Source organism: Silene latifolia, chromosome 2 (assembly GCF_048544455.1).
Source record: "Silene latifolia isolate original U9 population chromosome 2, ASM4854445v1, whole genome shotgun sequence".
Lineage (NCBI taxonomy): Eukaryota > Viridiplantae > Streptophyta > Magnoliopsida > Caryophyllales > Caryophyllaceae > Silene > Silene latifolia.
The window spans coordinates 188,135,662-188,141,661 of NC_133527.1; the positions used below are offsets into that span (position 1 = coordinate 188,135,662).

General features: G+C 33.3%; 1 non-coding gene across 1 annotated transcript; it reads left to right on the forward strand.

The window, feature by feature from the left end:
* The first annotated feature begins 5,510 nt into the window (after window positions 1-5,510).
* LOC141644819 (small nucleolar RNA R71) lies at window positions 5,511-5,617 on the forward strand. Its single transcript, XR_012544424.1, has one exon. It is a non-coding gene; the product is annotated as a small nucleolar RNA R71 (small nucleolar RNA).
* The last annotated feature ends 383 nt before the right edge of the window (window positions 5,618-6,000 follow it).

Consider the following 6,000-nt stretch of genomic DNA (forward strand, 5'->3'; position numbering starts at 1 on the left):
TAGTATGATTCAAAGCGTACGATATATGCAGAAATTCAATTGATCTACCCACCGTTTGATAACTTTTCAATTAATTTATTCAATTCCATTTTCTAAATTAATCAATCAACGGAGAATAATGGTGTAGATTATTCCATTAAGAATTAATGACGATAAAATTTGGCTAGGCTTGGTCTTCCATTAGAGAGAATGTAATGGTAATAATGAAAGACGAGCAACGAATGACAGACGAGATATTGACGAGAAAATGAAATTCCGGTGAGATATGACCGAAAATTACAAAGGGGTTTAATTTCACATTTTGGAAAAGGTGAGAGGGTCAATTACTCCATTTAAAAGTTAAGAGGTTAGATTTCACAATTCATTAAAGTAAAGGGGTCTAATTACCACTTTCCCGGATTGGAAAGTTTACGGCGAAAAGTTTGGATAGCTACTTTGTTCATTTTTTTTCGTAATAGACACAAAAAACTTTTTATCTTTGTAATTCAAAATATTTATATTTTTAAAAAAATAAGTAATTATGTACATTAAATATTTCATGAATTTAAAAAAAATCCAAGAGTAATGTAACGTGCACAAATCACATCTAAGGTCATAATTAAAATTGATATTTTAGTAATTGTCAACCAATCAAGAGAAAAAAAAATAAAAGATAACAACAACAACAACAACAACAACAACAACAACAACAACAACAACAACAACAACAACAACAACAACAACAACAACAACAACAACAACAACAACAACAACAACAACAACAACAACAATAACAATAACAATAATCGTGGCAAAACATTAATAAACATAACAATATTCATGCCAAATACTAATATTTCGTGGTAAAGTTTAGTAAATTGTGGTCATATACATAACATAACTATATTATACTTTGACGATATATTATGACAATATAAGTATTGATTAATAGAAACTTTTTTTCTGACCATTTCTCCTTAACCCCAATATCTTGTCTAATCTCTCGTGAATTGTGATCAGACACAGCTATTTACCAGTATTGACCTGTTACTACAAGCCTTTGTGTCCTGTCTAATCTCTCGTGATGGTCATTTCAATTGGAAACCATTGGATGATCTTCTTATTCCCGATTCTCTGGATCAAAAGGAAGAGCCTGAGTGTATTCTATACGCCTGTTATGCCTTATTCCTCTTCAAAAGGAATTTAATGGGGGTAACTGATCCAAACATCAAAAAATTTGACCCTTCTTTCGATCAGCTCAGGGAGATTCTTCAAAAGTATCCTGCTAATATCGAAGGGTTTGTAGGTGAGATCTCTGGCAGACCTTTGATGGATGGTGATGAATTCCATCGGATGTACGATGAGGTATAATTATTGTTTTGTCTATGTCTTGTTGAATCTCAGAATTTTCCTTTTGATCTGGTTTAAGAGGAGGGAGGGAGAGTCGTAGAGGGGAAGCAGGAAGTCTAGGGTTTGTGCCGATTTCGAGTCTCTAGACATTTGGGCGGGCAGTTGTAGACATTAATTAATTGAATCTAACTAGTTTAAACCGTTCGAATTTTGTTATTATTAAAAAACGTAAAAATAATGATTTAAGTTTTATTAGTCATAGTTTAGACATATTCTAGATTTGTATTGTAATTTCATTTGCAATCACTAAGTTTGTACATTACGAACATATATAAAACAGATTAAGTATTTCAAATATAAGTCATGCAATTATTTTTGCACTTGTTATTTCAAATATAACCGCATATAAATATAAATGATTATATAAAAAAAACATACACCATTGTACAATAATGTACCCATATTATAAAACTGTATATTATATATTTTTCACCCTCTTACAATCTATGAACTCTAGTACTTATTATTTTAAAAATACTTTGAAGGATGTAAACAGCCTAAGGAACATATTAAGTTTAATAAACATGATTTATTAAAAGTGATGAATTCTTTGACACAAAGGTTATAAAAGTATTTGTGATTACTTCTGTTAGAAAATCCCATTATTTTATTAGGTTTGCGCATAGCTTCTTTTTTGGATGGCTGACATGATGTTTTCTCTAATGCCAGTTCAAAACTCCCGATGACCTGTTGCTTTCTATGTTGGATCCGGTCTCATCCTTCAAACAGAACAAAACCCAACTTCAACTGTACTGGCGTACTTCGTTTGGTAAGCATCTGTCGCACGGTGCATTAGATTCTGACAGTTGCGCTCGATTTAACACAAATACCCACAATACAAGTTTTCACATTCCGAGAAAAAAATTGACTCCTCTACATTTCATAACGTCAATTTTAAAGATTGTTGAACGTTGCATTTTTTTTTGCGGAGTATTTTTTATTTCTAAAATATGCATGATATTTACAAAAGACATTGTAATTTAAATTAAGATAATAATATTATAATTAAACGAACCAAAATATTTTTGAGGATCACAAATTCTTGTTTGTGAGGGGCGTTATCCGTCACAAACAAGAGACGGGGCAAATCGATACCATATTGTGTTAAATGGGCCGGATTGTACAATTGTGTGGGGCTACTTTTTAATATTAAAAATTAGTTTATGATTTGAGTGGGAAACATAAAGTACATTGACATTAAATGCATACATGCATGAATTACACCACCCCATCAAGCTTTACGTCAAAATTGTGCTATCATTGTCCTCACCATGCTTTGCCTTTCAATCAACCCTAAAAAAATTCAAATTATTTCTCACAATCTTCATCTTCTCCTCACAAATCTTCATAATTCTTATCAAATTTTCATAGCTTTCTTACAATCATAATCATTGATTAAAATTTGACTCACCAAACCATGGCCATAGACGAGAACTCGGCAATGGAGGATGATAATAATCAACAAATTGTTGATTTCAAGACTGCTCATCTTGAACCGGAAACTGGTAATGTTGAGACCGTTGATGGTGAATTATTTGATGGTAAAGACGATGATTTTCCGACGATGTTGATGAGCAAAGGTTTTTTTCTTTACTTTGTTTTGATGTTCTTTATGATTTTTTTGGACGATATGCAATAATCAACAAACTGTTTCTATCTTGTATGTTCTTGATGAGTTTGTATGTTCTTAATGAGTTTTTTAGACGATTTATGTGTTCTTGATGAGTTTTTTAGACGATTTAGGTCAATTTTTTATATAAAGCAGTATCTATTAAGTTGTTTTTCATATTTGTGTTCATTTGAAGATTTACTAGAACATTTTCTTGTAGATTTTTATGTGTTCATTTGAAGATTTACAGTTTTTATGTGTTCATTTGCAGATTTACAGATTTATTGTATATTTTTTTAGACGATTTATGTGTTCATTTGAAGATTTACAGATTTTAGGTCAATTTTGTATGTTCAGGTCAATCTTTAGATGAATAATGGTAGTTGCATAAGCAGATGTTTCGTTCATGAGATTGTTCAATTTGTTAAGTTTTTGCTCATGAGTTACAGAATGAGCATATTTTTGATGTGAAAGACAGACATCTGATGTTGATGCGTTGAAGCTGAAGATTAACTGTGCATAAGTTAACAACAGCTAACCTTATTAAAGAAGCACAAATGCGTTTGCAACAGAGTATCACTCCACGTTATAGTGTCACCATTTTAGGGCTCAGTGTTATGACTTCATGACTTCAGATTATCATATTTCATATATGTTAGCATTGTGTATTGTACACTGTCACCATTTTTGACATCAGTGTTACCATTTTAACCAAAGCCAGTTATTTTGTGTATCTTGTCATAGATATTAGTCTTTAAACTGTAAATGGTGACATTATTAGTAAAGTTGGTTACATTCCAAGTTACTGTTAAAATGTGACCATGATAGTTATGATATGTAGACGTTTTATTAAGAAACGTGATAGCAAGTTGTGTCTATTTACAACTTATAATGGTGACACCCTGACTTAATATGGTTACCTTCTGATGTACTATTAAAATGTCACCATTATAGTTGTGATTGTAGTTGTTTTCGTATGAAACGTAAGAGCATTTTTAAACTTAAAATGGTGACACTATCGATAAACTTGGTTACATTCCGGGTTACTGTTAAAATGCGACCATCATATTCATTGTATGTAGACGTTTTAAGCTTATAATCTTTAATCTTCACGTTATAGTGTCACCATTTTAGGGTTCAATGTTCTGACTTTATGACTTAAGATTATCATCTTTCATATATGTTAGCATTGTCTATTATACACTGTCACCATTTTAGACTTCAGTGTTACCTTTTTAGCCAAAGCTACTTATTTTGTGTATCTTGTCATAGATATTCTGTAAACTGTAAATGGTGACATTATGAGTAAATTTGGTTACACTCCAACTTACTGTTAAAATGTTACCATGACAGCTATTGTATGTAGACGTTTTAGCTAATAATAGTTATGATATGTAGACGTTTAATTAAGAGACGTGACAACAAGTTGTGTGTGTTTACAACTTAGAATGGTGACACTGTTAAACTGTCACCATTATAAGTTGATTTGAAGTTGTTTTAGTATGAAACGTAAGAGTATTTTGAAAGTTTAAATGGTGACATTATAACTAAACTTGGTTACATTCAAGGGAACTGTTCAAATGTAACCATGATAGTTATGGTATGTAGGCGTTTTAAGGTAATAATCTTTAAACTTAAATAGTTGACAGTTTGAGTAAAGCTGGCTACATTCTGATAAATTGTTACAATGTGACCATGATAGCTATGATATGTAGACGTTTTAGACTGCAACGTGACAGCAATATTGTGTGTTCTAAAACTTAAAAATGGTGACAGTTTGACTAAAGTTGGTTACATCCTGTTTTCGTCTTAAATGTGACCATGATAGGTATGATAAGTAGATGTTTTAGTAAGAAACGTCACAACATGTTCTGTGTGTTTACAACTTTAAATGGTGACAATATGACTAAATATGATTACCTTTTTATGTACTACTAAAATGTTACCATTTTATATGTGATATGTAGTTGTTTTAGTCTGAAAGGTAACCGTATATTTAGCCTGAAATGTGACCAATGTTTATATTATCTTATTATAGGTACTGATTTATCAGGTTGTTTACTTGGAATAAAAGCTAAAAAATGGGAACACATCTTCAGCTTGTATAAGAAACATTCGCAATTGAAGGGATTTAGTATCAAGAAATCAACATCTCGTAGGGCCGACGTGAAAGACAGGCCACTGATTGAGAAATACTTCAGGTGCTCTTGCGAAGGTGTACATGCGATTGGTAACCAAGTCAGTACTAGCAATGCGAGGAATGCAGCAATTACTCGCTGTAAGTGCGAAGCCTTTGTTAGGACACAAGTTGTTAGAGGATTCTTCTTTACCTTTAGATGGCACAACTCGAGAATTGACATATTGGGCGTCATGGATCGCCATAGATTCGATCGTGGAATGAGCAAGATCGGTATCAATTTGATCAAACCGCCCATTGTTGGCGGAATCAAGAATCCTTCGGGACTCGGCACAACATCCATTGTAGAATGTTATTGCTAGAAACCAATAATCTAGCCCATGATGTGGGGATTGCCTTTGAAGCTCTTTGTACCTCTCCCAAGCTTCATATAAGCTCTCAAGAGCTTGTTGACGTAATCCGGTGATTTGGCTCCTCAAAGTTTGAGTTTTCTCCGGTAGAAAAAACTTTTGGTAAAAAGCAAGAGCCAATGTCTCCCAATTGGTGATTCCCAAGGTGGTGCGGTCAAGGCTATTGATACAAAGCTTGGCCTTATCCTTCAAAGAGAAAGGGAAAAGTATTTCCCTTATTTGGGCTTGGGTGACGCCCGTTTGCCGGATCATGGAGCAATAGTCACAAAAGTTTTGCACATGCAAATTGGGATCCTCCAAAGGACTTCCTCCAAATTGCTTTCTCTCCACAAGGCTAATAAAAGCCGGTTTGATCTCGAAGTCCGGCGCGGTGATTTGAGTGGTTGTGATTCCGGCCGGAAGCATAGCCGCGGTGGGCTTTGAGTGATCGGAAAGTCTCACCATCTTTTTGGTAT